At 37.0% G+C, this 20,743-nt stretch overlaps 1 long non-coding RNA gene across 1 annotated transcript; it reads right to left on the bottom strand.

Moving 5' to 3' along the window:
- Positions 1-10,202: 10,202 nt before the first annotated feature.
- LOC149081521 (uncharacterized) lies at positions 10,203-15,204 on the bottom strand. The gene is made up of 2 exons (XR_016193466.1): positions 13,969-15,204; positions 10,203-12,688 (listed from the first exon to the last, which is right to left on the bottom strand). It is a non-coding gene; the product is annotated as an uncharacterized LOC149081521 (long non-coding RNA).
- Positions 15,205-20,743: the final 5,539 nt, after the last annotated feature.

Raw genomic sequence — 20,743 nt, 5'->3', positions numbered from 1 at the left:
CGTATTGTGCTGTATTGCTTATTGTAATACATTGTGCATTGCTTATTGTAATGCAGTGGTTATTGCTATTGTGCTGTATTACTTATTGTGGGGCACTGCCAATACAATGCTGATTTCAGTGCATCGCATGCTGTATTGCGTATTATAATGCAGTCCGAGCAGTCTGTATTGCGTATTGCGATGTTTCGCTGATTGCAGTGCATTGCTGATTTTTCTGGTTGTTGATTTGTACTGTTATGCATTACGTACTGTAGTGCATAACGTACTGTATTGCTTATTGTAATAAAGTTCTTATTGCGTATTGAGGTGCATTGCGTATTATTCTGCTTTGCTTGATGCGATACATCGCGTTTGCGTATTGTGGTGGATTGCATATTATACTGTATTGCTTATTGTGGTGCACTGCAAATGGTGGGCGCATTACTGATTGTAATGCATTGCGTATTGTAGTGCATCGCGTGCTGTATTGCTTATTTTAATGAGTGCTTATTGCATATTGGGGTGTATTGCATATTGCGGCGTACTGCAAATAGTTGTGCATTCCATATTGTAGTGCATCGCGTGCTGTATTACTTATTGCGTATCGGGGAGCATTCCTTATTATTGTGTTTTGTTCAATGCGATACATTGCGTACTGTGGTGCATTGCATATTGTGCTGTATTGCTTATTGTAATGCAGTGCTTACGGTGTATTGTAGTACATATTATGGTACTTTGCGATGCATCGCGTATTGTGGTACATTCCTTATCATTGTACACTACTTATTTTGCAGTATTGCTGATGTTGGTGCATTGCTTGTTGGTGCATTGCTTATTGCTGCATTGCCTTTTGTGCTGTATTATGGTGCACTGCATATAGTGGTGGATTGAGTATTGTCTTCATTGCCGATAGTGGTGCTTTGCGTGTTGCGATACACCGTACGTAGTGAATCACTACTTAATTTGCTGTATTGCTGATATGGTGGTGCATTACTTATTGTGCTGTATTGCCTATCGTGCTGTATCATTGTTTATCGAAATCAGAATGAAAAACTGGCAATGAATAACTATTTCGCAGGCATTCGCAGTGCCTGAGGAATATTTTGCTTTATAATTAAAGAAGATGTGACGAGGAGTTGGGGGGAGGGGGGGTTGGACACCATAGGCGTCATGGGGGGGGGGCTTTGCCCCCCTAGTATTCCTATAATATTTGGAAAGCCCTAATTCCATAAATTGAATGCCGAAGTTTTGTTGCAAAAATTCGTAAACAGTTTAAAAATCCATAAAAATTGAAGGAATCGTTATACTTGAATGCAGTTCGCAAAAAAGCTATTTTCACGAAGCGAGATTTTTTTTTTTGGTACAAAAAAAAGACAAAATTTTTGTCGATAGAGGGCTACAGAAACCAGTCTTGCAAGTGTGATCGGACCTAATTCTTCCTTAAATCTCTCGGTGTCCGAAACGTTCTTGAAGCTCCAACCGGTGATTCGTGGCTGAGGTAGAACATCTTCACCAAAAAGTGAAGTGGCATCCATCAGTGTCAAAATCACTATGAAAACGTTACGGAAGCCAAGGCTGTCTTAAGAGCATCATGGGACCCCGGACCAAGTGATTTTTCTGAGGCCCTACCCGAAAAATTCAACTACTAGTCGTTTTTCTGAGGCTCTTCTTCCCTTGAGGTACCCGAGTGGGCCCATGCTTTAAGACGGAACTGACGGAAGCACCCGTAACAGCAGAATTCAGAAATGAACTGTTGTAGTTACTATCGTACACCCTACAATTTTAGGGAAGCCTGATTTGCTTTCCATGCAGAAATGATTTACAAATTTATGGGACATCCGGTACGTATTAAAGCCAGGAGGAGGATCGTGCCTCCAACACATCAAAATATTTTTGCAGGGAAAAACAAAACAATAGTGAGAAAATCCTTTTTCTATTCGGAATTCATTTTTCATCTAAAATTATCAATGAATTTGGCCTCCGTCTAAGACGGAAAGCTCTTCACTTCTAGTGACGGCGCCTCTTTCATCGGGGCTGATATACCTTGGGCCGGATTTACCCATATGAAGGCTCTAAGCACGCAAGAGATTTTTGTGCTCCCCCGTCCGTTTTACTTTTAACCTTAACGCATGACCCAGGACCTCATGACAACTAGATCTGTTCACGATTTTCAAGAATAAGTATGTAAATTGGTAAGCCGGCAGTTTTCAGTGGGGGCTTCAGAAAAATCATTTCACTCAAGGCCTATGATCCCAACGCTCGGGAGCCTCGAATGCTTGGTAGGCCTCATGACAATTTGATTAGGTTAAAGTTTTGGAGAGAGTAAGTATGCAAATGTATAGGCAAGTATTTATAGCTGGGAGGGGCTGAAAAATTTTGCTTTACCTGGGGGGGGGGGGGTTCGGTGTTAATGCTGTTGATACGGCTCTGGGCATATTTTATGGAAATAGAGCGAAATTTCAATCCAATAAATTGAGGATTGACACGAGTTCTTGTTCGCAATTAAGTTAGTTTCCCTGCTTTTGTGTCACCTTCACGGTCAGGGCCGCAACTAGGTGGGAGCAGGTTGGTCTCGTGCCCCGGGCGCTGGACCAGAGGGGGCGCAAATTTTATTCTCAAACCTCTCCTTCAAAATTACCAGGAGGTGCCAGAATGCGCACTTGCTCGGGGTGACCAAACATCTAGTTGTGGCCCTGTTCACGGTCGACTAGAAACTAAAATTTACCATGTTATTTGGAGGATCTGCATCCACTTTGGCGCTTTACCCCCTTAATGTTTAAGGAAAAAAGTGCAAACTCAGCACTCTTCATAGATCCAAAGTCCTGGCATTAAACCTCCCCGCGTTCCTGGCCGTCTTCAGTTTCAGCCTTGTGTGGTCAAACTTCCGACAAAAATATTCTACTGTACAATCAAGTGCTCTCAAAATTTTAGGATTTTCTACCCGATGGTTGATGCTGGGGGAAACATTTTTACATTTAAAAACAGTGTAATATTTGATAATATTTTGTGGTGCTCCTTTTCTGTTGATGCTCTTAAGCACGTCCTTATTTTGCTTAATGGTTAATCCGGCCATGTGCTGAAAAAGTTTAAAAATTTGTGTTTAGCTTTGTTATTGATGCTTTGAAGAAAATATATGAATGTTTGAAGGGCCGGTATTACACTATAAAAGTTTGATAAAATCCCTTTTATAAAATTTGAAAAATCTAACCAATAAGGTTACATTCTAGAAAATGCAAGCTGTGACCTTATTGGCTGCATTTTTCAAGTTTTATAAAAGGACTTTTATCAAACTTTTATAGTGTAATACCGGCCTAACAGCTGGCTGAGATGCGAAGATATATCGACGCATCAGCCAGCTGTTACAAACCTTCGTATGGATAGCGATGTCATCCACGGATAAGAAAATATGTGTTGACCACATAAACAACAACGATGTGTTGACCACACATCGTTATCACTTTCTTCATTGCGTCCGGTTTATTGAATCATCTATTCCTCCGTCTAGGGGAGTACGTTGGATCAGGACCGGAACCAGAGCCGCCCTTAAGGGTGCGAGACAGGTGCGGTCGCAACGAGCCCCAGGTGCTTTGTGAGGTCCCGTAAGTTATTGGAGGCTTTCACCAATACTTAAATTATTTCTCGCACCAATTCTGGATTTTCATTAATTCTGTAATTTTTTTTTCCACTCTCATCAATACTGGCATTTTTTTTCTACCGCTAATTCATAATTTCCATCAATTCTGAAAATATTTTCCCTTCAATTCAAATTTTTCATTAATTGCGCAATCATTTTCCCTTAATTTTGAATTTTCATTAATTTTGTATGAACATTAATTCTGATTTTCATCAATTCCCGGAGAATCGTTTCTTCCATCAATTCTGAAATTCAAAATTTCATTAATTCTAAATTTTTGAATTCCGAGCATAAAGGTTCCCAAACATTTCTGTTGCCCCGAAATTGTGGACCTGGCCCCGCGTCTGGTAAGGGCGGCCCTGATCGGAAATGAAGAACGCAATCGTCTCTGGTGGCAAACATTAGGCGGGAAAAAACAAAAACGTTATAAAATTATCGAATTTTACAATGGAGGGGGGATGGAAAAATTATATCCCCCCCCCATATATACCCACAAAAATCCCAGGTTTAGCCCCACGTAAAATCGACCTTGGGAGGGGGACACACCAGGTGCGGAGACCTCAAGAAACCTTTTCTAGAGGAATTTTTAGAAATTTTCCTTAAAACGTCTTTCAAATCAAGGGTACTCAATCTTTCTGAGAGTGCGAGCTACTTTATTAATTTGAAAACATGTCACGGGTCACTCAAATAAGTGTGCCGCGGGTCATCCAAATAAGTGTGCCAGTGATTTGTAAATGTGCCGCTGGTCATTCAAGTCACCGGGAAATATGCCGTTGGTGAATTGAATGATCGGTAAATGTACCACGGGCCAGTTAAAATTTGCCGCAGGTCACTTGAATGATCTGTAAATGTGCCGCGGTTCAATCAAGTAAACTGAGACTACCCCGCGGGTCACTCAAGTGATTTGTGCCGCAATGATCTGTAACTCTGACACTGGTCGCTTAAGTGATCTGTGAATGTGCCACGGACCGTTTGATTTGTTCGTAACAATGCCGTAGTTCATATATAAACTTGCATCGTGTCACTTAAGTGCTTCAGAATTACGGCATACTTACAGATCATTACGTGCCGCAATCAAAAAAATTGGTTAATCAAGGATGTGACCAAAAGAGTAACCAAAAAAAAAATGGTATAGCCTAGTCACTCAGTTAGTGGCTCGAATACTTGGCGTAGGAAGATCCTGCCGGTCTGGCCTGAATTCTTTCGAAATTAGGAGCTTCAAACCTAGAAATGCTCCCTTCCCTTACAGGCGATGACCTTAGCGGCCTGCTCAATAACTTCCTGATGATTTAATTTCAGTGACGGCGTTGCTTTCTTCAGTGCCGTCTTCACGCATGGGGTCCACTCCAGCATGGCCCATGGGCCTAAGAGGGACCTCACAAAAATGGGAACTAATTGAAATTTTCGAGAATTTTCCAGGCAGGGCCTCAGAAAAAATCTATTGGCCCGGGGGCCCATGACGCTCTTAAGACGGCCCTGACGACAGCTAGATCGGGATCAGATCTAGGCCGGATATGAATGAATGTGCGGTCTTTCGTAGCGGCTCACGCTTATAGAGGAAATTTCGAACAACCGGGACAAAAATATTCAATAACGCTGAAAGTTTACTCTCGTAAGAAAATAACTTTTCCATGAGCTTCCAAATATAACTTCCGTGACCTTGGGTCTGAAAACACAATCGTTCTAAATACAATTACTACTTAAAATGGCGATTTTCAATTTTACGATTGTTTGTAGTCGTTTTTATGAACCTTTCCCTTCAAAAATAGTGAAGCTGGAAGAAACAATAGCAGCAACGATGACACATGGTTTGAAAAAGAAAAAAAACATGGTTCGGTGTCCCGTTTTTTTTTTCCCGACAAAACTTACTACTGTTTACCCTTCAGTTGTAATGTTCGTATCTATCAATGCTGTACATTATATTCTTATTATTCCCATTACTTTTTGTTTTTAACTTGAGGATTGGGCTTTGTTGTTGCGTTGCAATATCTATACGTATAAAATTGATTTTCTGTGCGTGTGTTCTCTATACAAATCTACAATTTCAGATCGTATCGTCGACGAATTGGATGGATCGTCTCCATACATACGAAATAGGACCCGACTTGAACGATAGGCTACTTTAAAATCTCGCCAGAGCGGGGCAAACGCCCGAAATGGGCAAAAAAAACTGTCGGGCAACAATGGTTTTTGGGCCTCAACAATCACTTTCCGAACAATTACTTTGGTTCCTTTAAAATGGTTTGCCACTTTTTTCAATCCTCCCAGTGATAAGAGCTTTTTGAATAGACGCCATCATCAACATCACTTTGAGGGTCAGGCAAAGGATGATCCCCATAGAAATCAGTGTTAAAATTGCCGATTTTACTGTAGAAATGCGGAAATTTGGTGGAGTTTTCCGACACACATCAATAATTTTGAAAATTGTATTGAATTCTCGATTTCTGAAATATTGAGTTCGCTTAGAGATATACGAAGCCCAGGAGATTAAATAGGAAGTAATTAGCTGGACTTACTTTCGAGTTGGATATTCGTGCAATAACATTGATTTCAACTTTTTATTGTATCTTCCCAAGCAGGAAAATAAGTGTCTCTGTATTGTCTTTTAATATTCGACTGCATAAATTCATATCGTTAAGGATGTTTTAAAATTAATTATGGGCCCGTAAAGTATATCGAAGAAATTCCACAGCTTTAACTAAGCATTTTGGAAGCTGGAACAGGGAGATGGATAGAGGGATATATCACGTGATCCAAAAAGCCTCATTAAAGAAAACCCGGGTAGCACCAGGTATTATAGCTGCACTGCTCAAAACAATTAGGGGAGCAAGCAAAAAAGTGAAGAAAACCGTGCGAGTCAGCCACGTATTGGCATACAATGGATAGTACACGCGTATCAATGCGCAATACAGAAAAAAGACGTAAAAAAATTTGGAATTAAGCTTTAATTCTTTGAAAATATGGAAAAAACATGAAAAGATGATTTAGGGCAACAATTTGGTTACATGTAAACGATAAAAAAAAGTACTGTTTAGACATGATGCATGAGTTTTAATAGGGCGTGTGGTCTCCTCGAACAGCTAAGACTGCTGCACACCTGTTTGCCATGGATGCGATGAGGTTATCGATCAGACTTTGGGCAATACTGTTAAACTCCTCAAGAAGTGCAATCTGCAAGTCTCGGACAGTAACAGGCGGCCTTGGTCGCGCAGCAATGCGTCGTCCGTTCAGGTCAGGAGAGCACGCTGGCCATTCCATACGCTGTATTGTTTCAGCTTCAAGCATGTTCTCCAACAGACGAGCTCTATGCGGTCGGGCATTATTATCCTGGAAAACAAAGGAATCTCCAATGGCTCCAGCGTAAGGGATGACATGAGGTCGCAGTATCTCGTCTGCATACCTTCGGGCCGTCAAAGTGTCATTCCGAATGATATGCAGGTCCGTACGTCCGCCTATGCTGATTCCACCCCATACCATCCAACCAGCTCGTCTGTATTGTGACCTTTCACGAACGAATGCGGGGTTATTTCGAGTGCCCCTGTCCGTCATTACCAGAACACGTCGGGTGTCACACTCCAGACTGAATCGGGACTCGTCTGTAAACAGCACTTGGCTCCAATCATGTTGCTCCCAATCTCGATGATCAGCAGCCCATCTTCTTCGGGCCGCACGGTGGCGTGGGGTCGACGGAATGCAGACCATTGGCCTACGTGCATAGAGCCCTCCCTCATGAAGCCGATTACGTACTGTTTGGCTGGACACCCTTCGTCCTGTTGCCAAGAGCAACCGTCTTTGCAGCTGCGTAACATTCTTTGTTCTGTTTCGACGGGCTGTTAACCGTATATACCGGTCATCAGTTGCTGTAGTGGCGCGTGGTCGACGTCTAACATTTCCTGTTTCTTGGAATCGATTCCACAGCCTTGCAACAACACTTCTGGCGACTCCAACAGCGTCCGCGACACTACGTTGTGTTTGCCCGGATTCCAGTCTGCCTATAACACGCCATCCCATGGATTCCGGTAAATCACGTTGTTGAGACATCCTCAAGTCACCTTGTCTCAAAAAACAATACTGCGCAATCGAATTTCACAGTTACGGCAGTAAAACAGACGTTTCTGCAACATCCCGATTTCTGCCCTTATCTCCTTTTTCTGGTTTTTGACGTCATGAACTTTGATTTGCATATGAAGTTTTCTTCTTCCGTTTCCTGCTAGGCTTTAAATTATGGATGATACATCTTTGCGTAATTTTGTTAAAACCATGTGCTCCCCCAATTGTTTTGAGCAGTGTATATCTGACCCGACACCGATGTAAAAATGCATACATTTGTCGACGTAGTTTGACATTTACGATTACGTTAGCTATGATTTGTTATTACAATATAAAACATGTCGCCACATTTCTATTTCGAGAAGTCGGCCCTTTCTTCATCCTGCGGCACACTTAAATTCAAATAAAATAGAAAAATAATTTTTTGTTACGATTGTCACAAAATGTGTTTTAAATAACTATTTACTATAATCGGTCACAAAAAATAAATTAAAATTCAAAAACTCATTCTGCTGTTAATTTAATGTTAAATCCAAGTTAATACAGCTTACAATGTCTACTTTTTCTAGGTTGAATTTTGGGCAGGGATAGGTTTAAATATCTTCTTGTAAGACTTATTATTTGTAATAGATTTCTGTGTTCCGTAGTATGAAATGAAATGCAAAAAAGATTGCTTTCCATAAATATGATAACGAGAACAGAAGTATTTCTATATGCCTTTTTTTTGTGCAATTCTTGAAAATTCTTCCATTAAGTAATAACAGAAATGAACCATGGCCAATATTTAAAAACAAAAACTATTGTTTTTTTTCTCTCAATTGCTCAGTTTCCCCTCTTACACATACATCTAATTTGAAAAAAATAATTAAATTCCTCGCACTTAAGTACTCAGATACTTTGACCTTTGAAGACCGGACACACCCCGCTTTCCATCTCATAGAGATATCGAAGTGTTCCCGGAGGATGGGTGTATAGTACTTAGATACTGTATAATCAATATCTACGGCTTCAGACTTCTTTTAAAAATTAATCTGATAATTTCCTTAAAAAATGTTTATGGCATAACTACAATTCTCATGTAGCACACTAGTTGAAAAACTCTGATGCATAAGTTCTAGTTACATTCAGAATTCAGTTTCTATACTACTATACGAAACACTTATGTGTTCTGAACATAAAAAATAGAACTTACTGCTACAAAAAGTAAGTGTAGCAATAGTGAGCCAGTTCAAAATATTTAATGTTATTTTTAATATTTGAAATAATTATTTGTATAATAATTTATTATAATTCAAACTCATCTGTTATTGTTATTAGATCAAATTTTGACTGCTAAGAATTATATAAATAAAATATTTACAGTCCATATAGCAGTAAATGGCCACCCAGATATTGAATGAAAACAATGAAAAATATGCAATAGGCTTGACAAAACTGTAAAAAGAAACATCACTGAAAAATATTATAAGTGGAATAGGTCTCTGGTATAATTTAGAATGAAAATTTGACTTTCTTGTATTCTTTCACAGGTGATATTTTTTATCCACAGAATAAACAAGGTGCTGCTCTTTCGATTTCAACTGTGGGGAATAATGCAATAATATCTGGACGTATTATGTAAACACATAATTTTGTACATGAACAAAACGCCTATCATTTCCTATCAAACTCAAAAACCTTGAGCAATTATTTTTCTTTTATTTCTTGAAACAGGCATATAGTTATATGTATTTTTGAGAGAGCTTTTGTTTTTACATTTAAAAGTTACACACAAACACATGAAACTACTTTAATTTTTATTTTGAGTTTTATTTTTTTATTTATTCTTTTCTTTTCCAATTCTTGCTTTTTCTGTTTTCTCTAAGCTTCATTTTTTTTATATTTAAATTCCTGCAAAAGCAACTTCTCGAATGCTTAGTCTCATTCTTTTTTTTTGTCTTAATATCTGTATGTGGATAGAAAAGAATTCTCTTAAAAGATATAGTATGTTTGAAGGCAAAATGTATTTAAGATTGTTCACAGAGGAGGGTATCACTTCAGCAAGATTGGTAGGCCTGATTACAATGCCACATGTCATACAATTTGAATAATGTGAAAACTTCATGTGCAATTTGTTTAACGTCTTTAAAGCACTATCAATTTTGTATTTAGAATATGAAATTATTACTCTTAGTGCAAAATGAAATGTCTTGCTTTGACTGATTACTGGCATCCTTTTTCCACCTAGTTTTGTTTTTTTTCAAAACCAGCTTGGACACCGAACGGCAACTGAAAGAATATAGCTTGGTATATGGTAAAAAAAGCTACAGAGTTTTCTCATAACTTTTGATATATATATTTTTTTAAAACTTGAAAAAGGAAGCCTATTACTGGTGTACTTACCTCACACTATATACATACAGGATTATAGAAATTCAGGCCATTTGAACACACCACCAATAATTTTAAATGCATTTTATATGACCTGTTCAAATAAAACTGGTTCCAGTTTTCTGGGGATTAAATGAAGAGAGCAAAGATAAAGCGAGCACAAATAGAATTATTAGACATGATTTAATATTACTCCATATACAAGTTCTTAAAGAGATATTTTCAAATATTGATAAATTTTTTTAACACAGCTACAGACTTTTTATTGCACATGGAACAGAGTGCTTCATGCCAGCAAAAAATTTCAGCAATCCTATGTTTCAGACAAAACCTATAAAACATTGAAAATACATTTCTTTAATTTATTGAATATTGAGAATATTTTGATATGCAGATTTTTTTTTCAAAAAAAACACGTTAAATTTGGAAGAATGATAAAAAGTGCTTTATTCAAAGTATGCTCCATTGCTTGTTATACATTTCCCCCATCTTTCCTGAAATTTGTGAATACCACACCAGTAAAAATCTTCCCCTTTTGCAGCGAACCATTCATCGAGCTATTTGTTCACATGTTCCTACGAACCGAAGCATTGCTCAGAAAGTGCGTGACCCATCAATGCAAACTAGTAATCGGAAGGAGCCAAGTCTGGTGAGTAAGCCGCATAGGGTAGAACTTCCAGCTGAGTGCTTCCAACGTGCCACGAACCGCTCTTTCTGTATGTGATGGAACATTGACCATTGAACATTGTCAAGGAGCATTTCACGTTGTCATGGGGCATTGCGATTGGAAACAGCTTGTTGACTAACGCCCAATTGCTCTGTGAGTTGTTTTTGTGTCTGTGTAGTATCATCTTTGTCCAACAATGCTTCCAATTCCACATCTTTTTTTTTGGCGGTTTTCCATGTTCCTTGTCTGCAACATCGAAGTCGCCACTTTTGAAACACCGAAACCATCATTCACACGTATCTTGCGATGGAGCATGTTCACCACAAGCTTCTCGAAGTAATCGGTATGATTCAGCAGCAGTTTTCTTCAAATGAAAACAAAAAAATTAATGCTGTCCGCGAATGCTCTTTGTTCAGTATAACTTTCGACATATTGAACACAACAATACAACACTATGCACACACTTTTCCAATTTATCACTCATGCACATCTGACACTTGTTGATGACACAACAAAATGGCGCAGTGTCAAATCTTTATAGCACAAACTGCATTGGTGCACCATCTGTTTTCTGAAATCCGCATTTCATACTTGTACACCTGGTATATTGAAATGTTGAGCTGGTGTCCCACCAATATCTTTGATAACTTTATGGTGTGAAAAATTTATATTCTCTAACATCAAAATAATCTCTCTGACCAATCACACGAATACCATAAAAAAATAATAGCTACTGATACATTTGCACTGGATGTTGGAAATGTTTTGCATTAGCGGGTGTTCATCTTGAGCTTCACGTTAAAAAAATCTGATTTCTGGATTGATTTGGACTTTCTAAACAGTGATTGGAATTTACTGGATGACTCTTAGCCGAACAAATTCAGTTTTATAGAATGAAAATAAGACAAAATGTAGTAAAAAAATTACAAGCTATGTGTGTGTGCATATACAAGAATATACTCAGATCTTCCTTTAAATCTTGATCTTTTGTAGAGGTCAAGATTTAAAGCAATGTTTTGTTCATTTGATAAACTAATTTTCAGGTTGTATGAATTGTCTATACTAAAAATATTGATAATTAATTTTCACTCTAAATTTTTCAAAACATGGTTTTTGAAATGAAAATTAATGCAGAAGCTCCACTAATTTTTGCTCAAGTCTCCACAATCACATTTTCAAAAACCTAAGCACAGTTGCAGCAGGAAAAACTGTAATTTAAAAAAAAACAACACATTTATACTGTACTTATGAATATTCTTTAAATTGTATCCTGAAATTTGATTTTACTCCTTATTTTATTGCAAGTTATATAAATAGTCTGCAATTGTAAACATAAACTACAAACAAATGCACCACTTTGAACACATTTTGTGTTATTTTTTTTAGTTGTGTATGGAGACCTATGCTTGGACTTTTCATGTCAAGGTTTTATGAACTGTAAAAACGGATTATTTCAACGTAGCAAGGCCATATATACGATATGAGGGATATTCCAACTCAGCAATATTTCCTTCATGACAACCCTTTATAGCAATCAGCTGCACAATCGCACTCAGAGAATAATCGTTCAATGCATTAACTTCATATATACTGTACATCTAAATTATATTACAAATTATACAAAATTACCATCATTATTGTAGGAATTGTCTATACTAAAAATATTTTATAATTAATTTTCACTCTAACTTTTTCAAGGTTGTATTATACAAGTTTACCATTTTAACTACATTTGCCCCCATGGCAGTTGAACATCAGTTTCCAACAGATTAGAACACATGTTGATTCTTTTTTTCTGATACAACTTTTATTTAAAATAATAAAATATCATAAAAAAGTTAAAATTCCAATTTAATGGTATTTAAAGAAAAAGAAAAATACTTATCGTTGCACATGATTTATTGGTGGAATAGGGCGAGATGACAGCATGGTATCATTATATAGGGAATTATCATTGTATCGCAGTTTCACTGTGTCATGTTTAACTCCTAGAAAAATTCCAAATAGGTACATGTGGTATAAAAATTTCAAAGTATACATTTGCTTATTAATATTTCACGAACATACTTTGAACAATTTTAATCATAGCCCCTTGCATATATAGTGGAAAGGGGAGCTGAAAAATAATGTAAACACTGTTCACTTACATTAGAAATATACTACACAGAACCACATAAAAAATCCTGCTCTGAGCGATTATGGGTCCAGATTAGTATATCAAAGGCCCCATGATCTATATATAGTTGATGGGCTAATAAATATTTTCAACATCACCAAGTAGGCATGCCCCCTCTTTACATCTTGAAGATGGCTCCCAGACAGAAATCTGGTAAGGTACCACCAAATGGCGTATTCACACAGAGGCTAAGTGGGCTATAGCTCAAGGCTGCAAATTTAAGGAATGACTGGTCAAGTAGTCAACTGGTCATGTCATTCAACCTTCCCACTCTACCAAGAGATCATGGAACTAAGTCACTATGCAGCAAAAAGAATGTGCAAGGACATGAGTAACAGTGTGTGCAAGCATAGGAGTAACAAAAAGTGATTTAGAGGGTGTGAATATGGGAGTGACCTGGAGAGAGCAAGAAATCGGGTGAGTGTGTGACAAAATGATCAGGGTTGTCGTGATTTAAATCAGCAGTTTAAATCATGATTTAAATCAATTTTTTTCAGATATGAAAAATTATGTTGTAATTGAATAAAATTATTTATGCAGCTCTAAAGTGATTTAAATTTTTATTAAATTATTTTAAATATCAATTTATTTAAATATATTTTCAAATATTTTTATATTATAATATATATTATGTATATTATAAGTTGACTTAGAAAATCAAAAATTGCATGGCGATGAATGGATGGATAATGAATAAATTCTGTGTGTTATCAAATGGGGTGGTAAAGCCATCTATGTTGATACTATTGGCATATCTGGCTTATCACATGCTGGAAATTATTTAGCAAATGTGGTTTTTAGTTCAGTGAAGTCAACAGAAGAAAACTTCATATGTAACATATCAAGTTTTGTTACTGCAAATATGATTTCATCCAGAAAGACCCTGGATGAAAAGCTTGGCTTTTCGGGACTTACATATTGCTACAGTGCCCACATTTCAAACTTGTTAGTCAAAGATTTGGTTAAAACTGATGTAACAAAGCATGTTACAAGTATATTTAGAAACTTCCACAATCATATCTCAAAAGCATGGTATCATGTGTAAGGTGCAAGTGCATTGGTCTTCCTGCAGAGGTATGATGGAATACTTACTGTGATTCCCTTGAATCTTATGTTAAAAATTCGTCAGTTGCTACCAAAGTTTGTGAAGACCACAGATCTCAGATAGTAACATCTCTAGTGAAATCTTAAATATTTATTCAAAAAGAAATGTCAAAGATATAATTGCAATTCTGAAACCAATAGCCAATTAATTAACGATTTTGTACAAAGGAACACACACACACACACAACTGCTCCATAGCTGAATGTGTATTGGCATGGAAAAAGCTGCAATTGAAGATAAAAGAAGTATCAACATCAAACAATACAAAGGTTTTGTCATCAGAATATAAAAATATATATGAAAAATAATTAACAGATGCACACTTTTATGCATTTATTATAAGCTCATCAATGTTAACTTCCAATAGGGAATTAATGTCACAAAAGAAAAGAGAAATAAGGATCTTGAATTTATCGAACAAAAATGTGGCTCTGGCTTCTTTGCAATTACATTAGTTTTTGGGAAAGTTGGAACCATTTCATGATAAAAAACTTTTTTTAACCCCAAGGTTGTTGATACAATGTCTGATTTTGAGTGATGGAATAGTTTTTATAATGTTTTGGGTAAAGATACAATTACAGAGAGCTATATGTGATTTGTAAACATGCTAACTACAGCCAAATCATTGATGCCTGCGTTGACAGAATTTTTTCAAGGTGCAGTTCATTCCAAATAACGAAACAGATTAAGAGTAGACAAAGCATTCACAAACTAGTGTTTCTAATGAAACAAATGAACAATTATATTCACACAGGGTTAAATTATTTAATACTTGATGTAAGATATCCATCTATTCAAGAAGTGTTTTTTCCCCCCTTTTCTTAATAAAATGTTCCGAAATATTTCACAAGTATATAATTCTCTATCTCCTCCCCCGCGGAACCCCCAACGAATCGGTACATGCGGGAATGTGCGTGTACGTGTAGTGAAACCTGACGTGAAGTTTTTGTTTCTCTGTAATGCTTGTTATGTGTAGTGCTGCCATCTGCCACCAGTTTTTCTAACTATGAATGAAGTGTTATGATTGAATGATTTATCGTTGTAGGACTGTTGCTCCCTGTGGCGAGACTTTTTAACGGGGAGATCGGCTCGCATTTGCGCCTTGAAGTTGGGAACCACAGAAAACCAACTTCAGCCGACCACCACTGTGGGATTCGAACCCGGATCCTCTCATCGCGAGTCCGTCACTATAACCACTCGACCACCACAGCGGCAAATATATATATTTATTTAGTATATAAATATATAAATTAGTAAATAAATATATATATTTACATATTTTTAACCTGAACAAAGAAAATATACACATATATATATATATATATTTAGATCCAAACATATATAAAATCAGTTAGTTGACAAACACAGAATTCACACACAGTATGTATTCAGATGTATTTTTAAATTAATTACACGAATGGCGATATTATTGATGTTTTTAGAATGAATTATTTTGTGTTATTTTATGATCCATTATTGTTGTAGTATGGATTCTAAACTATTGTTTATTGAGAATATAAATATATTGTGATTGGATCTTATGTTATTATTTGGGCGATTAGTTGCGTGGTATTGGTTTATTATTTTAGTATATCTAACTCTTTTGTGTAAGTTTAAATTTTTTTAATTTTATATTCTTTAAAGAAAGCATAGATTAATGACTACAGTCTGTTTCAGGTTAACTTTGCAGTGAAGAGAAAGGTAGAGAGTGTATTCCTTCGCCGCAAAATATAGTTCTCATATATTGGAGGTTTAAGATGAACCTTTATACAGAATATTTCGATTTTTTCTATGATTTTGAAAAAAATACTGAAAAAACATCGTTTTGAACCGATGTTTACTTGTTTAAAATTTTTAAATTATAAAAAATATTGGTTACCATTATCAAAAATCCATAGCAACGGCGACGACACTCTGGTGCGATATCTTAGAAATTTTTCCCGCCAATATCAATGTTGTGTTTTTTCCGTTACACAATTGTATACTGTATATATATATATTTTTTCGTTATTTGGTTGAATTTTCCATAACGATACAATTTTTCATTGTTTTACATGCAGTTATAGGCTTACATAAAAACGAATATTCAATCAGTTTTATTTTCTCCCAAAAATAGGCTCAGTGAGTCCAGATATTCACTCATAGATTACAAGAAGTGTTTCTCTTCCACGAGATTGCCGATACTATTGTGAGAGGCTGTTTATGGGTGCAGAAGTTTTGGTTAGGTTCTCCTTTTTTTTTAATTATTTATTTTTTGCCATGTTTATGGGATAGTTTTAGTTTCCGATCACGGAGAGTGTTGACAGAGTCGCGACTTCCACTCACACGAACGGACGTCATCTTCCACCCACCTGTTTCTCTCGATGCCCCTTGCCTTTAATGTCTCTTCAGATAAAATGAATGAGAGGGGGGGGGGGGGGAGGGTGTCCACAGTGGTTTGGGCTTTCATCTTTTATGTGACAGTTGTGTCTTTATTTTCACCAGAGATAGCCACGCTAAAGTTCTCTGCTCTTCCATTCCTGAATACTATATTTTTGGTTTTTGAATACTCGCTGTAAATAAAACTCGTTAAGAATCATTCGTAATAACCATGAGCACCACATCAACCATAACAAAAGACTAAAGCTGTCGTGAAAACAAGTGGCATCGACGTATACCGTTCATGGAAGGGGGGGGGGGAGGTCGAGCGACGAAAATTTCGGCAAGAAAAGTGAGTAGAAAAATTGTCAACTTTTCCGTATCATTATTATCATTTGGTGCTATTCCTGCATTTACACGTGAAAACAGAGTTAATCCGCTTCTTCTCAATTTTATTTAATATTAATTTTTTCCATTAAAATTGAAGAAAAAATTAAAAATCCCCAAGTTTTTGAGAGCCATGGTTAATACACAGTATTTTAAAATTATACGTTGCTTTCATAGTATTGTTTGGATTTTTTTTTGTAAATAAATTTCAGCTGAGGGAAGGGAAATATTGCAAAAACATATGACTTTTTTTTGATATTTTTAGTATTACTTACGGCCCATCAATGAAGAGTAAGTGACACACTGATAGAAGATAATTATTTTTTCTAAATTTTAAAACACTTTCTAATCAAAAAAAACAAAACAAATGATTTCAAAAACCTCACTTTAATTTCTGAAAGTATCGGCAATGGTTTTCTTTTAATTCTATAATTATTAATAATTTAACTGTGCAATTACGTTACACGTAAAAAATATTTTTCTCAATGAGATTGGCGAGAAACCTTACAGAGGCCGCACATCGATACATTGGTTAAGAGGCTTTTGTTCCCATAGCAACGAGTGATGCGGTTCCCTCGTAGCTTCCCCTTCACTGCAAAGTTGACCTGAAACGGACTATAGTGTTAGTAATATATATATTTTATATATTTTGTTTCGAAAAAATCAATAAAATAAAAAAAAAATTGATTTAAACAAAAAAAATTGATTTAAAAAACAAATAATCAACAACCCTGAAAATGATTTATCTTGAGAGTATGCCAGCATGGGAGTGACTCCGAAAATAAGGAAAAAGTCAGTGAGCAACTAAATGAGTTTTTAAAGCCCAATACATGGACATAAATGGCTGTCTAATATGGCATTCACATATTGAAGCTCTCGAAAATTTTGACCAAATATCATTATCATGAGCACCTCTTTCAAACTTGAGGCCCTCGGGTTGTTCCAGGGTGGACCCACATATTAAGACGGCACTGACAAAGTGTTCAAAGGGATGAATAGAATAACCTAGAGAGCGTGCAAGCATGCGAATAATGAAAAGGTGACATCTATAGAGAAGGGATCAGGTTTGTTAGTGTGTATAAGCATGGGATTGGCTTAAAGAGCAATGAACTAGGCTGCAAGGCAAAAAAAAGAAAGCAACATAGAGTGTGCAAGCATGAGAGTGACCTAGAGAGTAAGGAATGTAGCCAGAGACAAAAGGAGTTACATTGTTATTGATGAAATATTTTAACACTGTATAGAATAGTGTGCCAAGACCAAAGAGCGATATTTTTATATAGCCAATTATCACATTGTGTTGAAGTTTCAGTCAAGTTTAACTCATAGCATGTAAAATTTCAAATAAATATATACTATCGACTTCAAATAAATTTCTATGTTCATATTTGATTTATTACGTACATACTTTAAACAATTTTAAGCTTCCCCCCTTGTATTCAGGGAAAAGGGGGGGGGGGCACGATATGATTGAATTCTGTCATGACAAAATTCAATAACTTTAATTTCTACATAAAAATATAATTCACATAAAATATACATAATTTTATACAAAAATGTACTTCAGAGAACATAAAAACCCCTGCCCTGATAGCCCATGGGTGAGGCTTAGGATACAAAATGGTGCATAATCGGGCCTGTAAATAGGCTGAGGCATCGAGCCAAATGGAACCTCACAAAAAATATGTATACTTATTTTGCAACCTTTTAACAGGGACCCCAAGACGGAACGCTACAACCTTGCCCATGATCATTCAGTTTGACATGAAAATTATTGACAAGAACAAAATATTGAGGGGGCTGAAAATCCCTAATTGTCCCGTAGGCAGGAGGAATGGTGTGTGGTATATTCGTGAATATGGGTTGGGGGCTCAGCCATAGGCGGAGATAGACTTGGAAGTCTGGGGGGGGGGGCAAGATGATAATTCATATATACATTAGATCAGTCTACTCCACCTTTGACGCTGGGGGGGGGGCAATGCCCCCCCACGCCGCCCCCCCCCCGTATCTCCGCCCATGGGCTCAGCACAAAATCTATAGGGAGAGCTCAACATGGCTCATCACAAGGGTGGGGCTGACAGGGCCCCCGGGGATAATACCATCATTTTTGATTTTTCCATGCTATGAATACAGAAGGGCCCCAGATCTTAGTCTAAGCGCCCTACCCCTGGATGTGGGCCAAGGGCGTAGGGGGGGGCAGTGCCGTCTTAACGCATGGGCCCGCCCGGGGGCCTCAAGAGAAGAGGGGCATCACAAAAATGAAATCCAGTTGAAATTTTCTAGGATTTACCAGATAGGTCCTCCGAAGACAGCCATGGGGGGGGGGGGGGAACTTGCGGGTCTGGTTTTCCCCTCCCACCCGGAATGTGAGGAAATGATCGAATATAAGGGAAAAAGATGGCCAAATCTATTATTCTATCACTTTGGTTCCCCCCCCCCCCCCGAACGAAATTTATGGCTACGCCCCTGATGTGGGCCATAGAAGCTCAAATAGCCTCAGCTCCAAGGTTAGGGCACGTACGGCTCAAGAGAGAGTGCCGTGACAACCCTTATTTATTTTTTTACACTGTAAATTCACTCCTGGGGGGGCCCCATGTTAACCTGATCTAAGGGCCCGCCAAAGATCACAGCCCAGCACCAGGGAACGGATTTATCATAAACGACGGTAAAAAAAATAAATAAATAAATAAACATTGACAATATCTAATACTTGGAAAATTTATCATATAGTTCGATAGCAATAGTGAAATAATGCTTACCTGTTCTCTAAACGCTGTCTTCAGCGTCAACTGTTTCCTTAATAAACAATAAAATCGCCGGCCTTCGCAGCTTGTAACGTTATAGTAATGTGCTGCCATCTACTCTCAAATTTAAAAGTGACTAATGTGGTGATGATGAAGTTTAAAGTAAAAAACTATATTCTTTATTCCGCTCAGTTCCTTATAAACAAAGCTCATAAACTGAACTGGAAATATCAACTAAAAGTTCGGTTATTTTATTTGAGCATAAGGAGGCGTTCAAAACGAATAACCTTTTTATGAGCAGACGACAGACGGTTTGTTCAGTTCCCTACAAGCTCAGCTCACAAACAGAACTGGCAGTTCAAACTTCCAGTTCAAGAATTTTTTCAGGAAGCAAGGAGAGGTCCAAAACAAGGAACTTGGAGAGAAGCAGACGACAGAGATTCTGAGGCTTGATTTAAATACTGTTGGTGCTGCCATCTAATCTCGAAATTTCATGTAACTCACACGATGACGAAAAAGGGAGAGTTCTCTTTTAATTTTTAGCATACAATTTTTTTATTAGACGAAAATTTCAGTAACAAAATTCGTACATTTGCAATAATCGATTTAATGTAGAAAAATAATTTCTTTTCACAAAAAAATTCGGACAATATGGATGATCGAACAAATAAGTGAAAATACGGGTTATATGTCTTCGGCGTTACGGTCTTCTGATAGAGTGTCCATACCTTTGAAAATATTTTCTTGTCACACAATTTGGCTGAAATGTGTATAGCAGAGCGTCACCTGTTGGCAGCATTTGTAAATGATTTGAAACTTCTGTATCACGACTTTCAAATTAAAAAAAAAAAACTTGTTTGATTTGCTTTATTCCTCTACCAATCACTGTTTTGTAATTATTTCATTTCAAAATCTAAAAGTCCTTTGTGGGACATCCTGTATTAAAAATGGTTGTTTTGATAGAGGAAACAACTGTTGGTCTCTGTCTGCGTAATCACGTCATCTGTTGCGACGACGTGTAAATAATTTCAGCATGGTTTCGATTGTTGTGTCCACTTTTCTGATTCAAAATATAGTAACCCTACCATGAACTGAACAAATTGAAATATATCATTGAACGAATGCCTTGAAATATGCTAAAGAATTTAATTAACTAAATTTATATCAATGAAATTCCGGAAAAAATGAAAGCACTCTCATGATTTCTACAGGACAACGTCTGTGGTGTTTTTGACTGTATAATTATTGTTGTATTGTCTGTGGTGTTCTCCTTGTC

This window comes from Pholcus phalangioides, unplaced genomic scaffold (genome assembly GCF_987345545.1).
Source record: "Pholcus phalangioides strain wild (caught in Gottingen) unplaced genomic scaffold, Ppha-v1.0 ptg000010l_1, whole genome shotgun sequence".
Taxonomy (NCBI): domain Eukaryota; kingdom Metazoa; phylum Arthropoda; class Arachnida; order Araneae; family Pholcidae; genus Pholcus; species Pholcus phalangioides.
The sequence above is the reverse complement of the archived record's forward strand: the minus strand, read 5'-3'. Positions and strand labels throughout refer to the sequence as shown.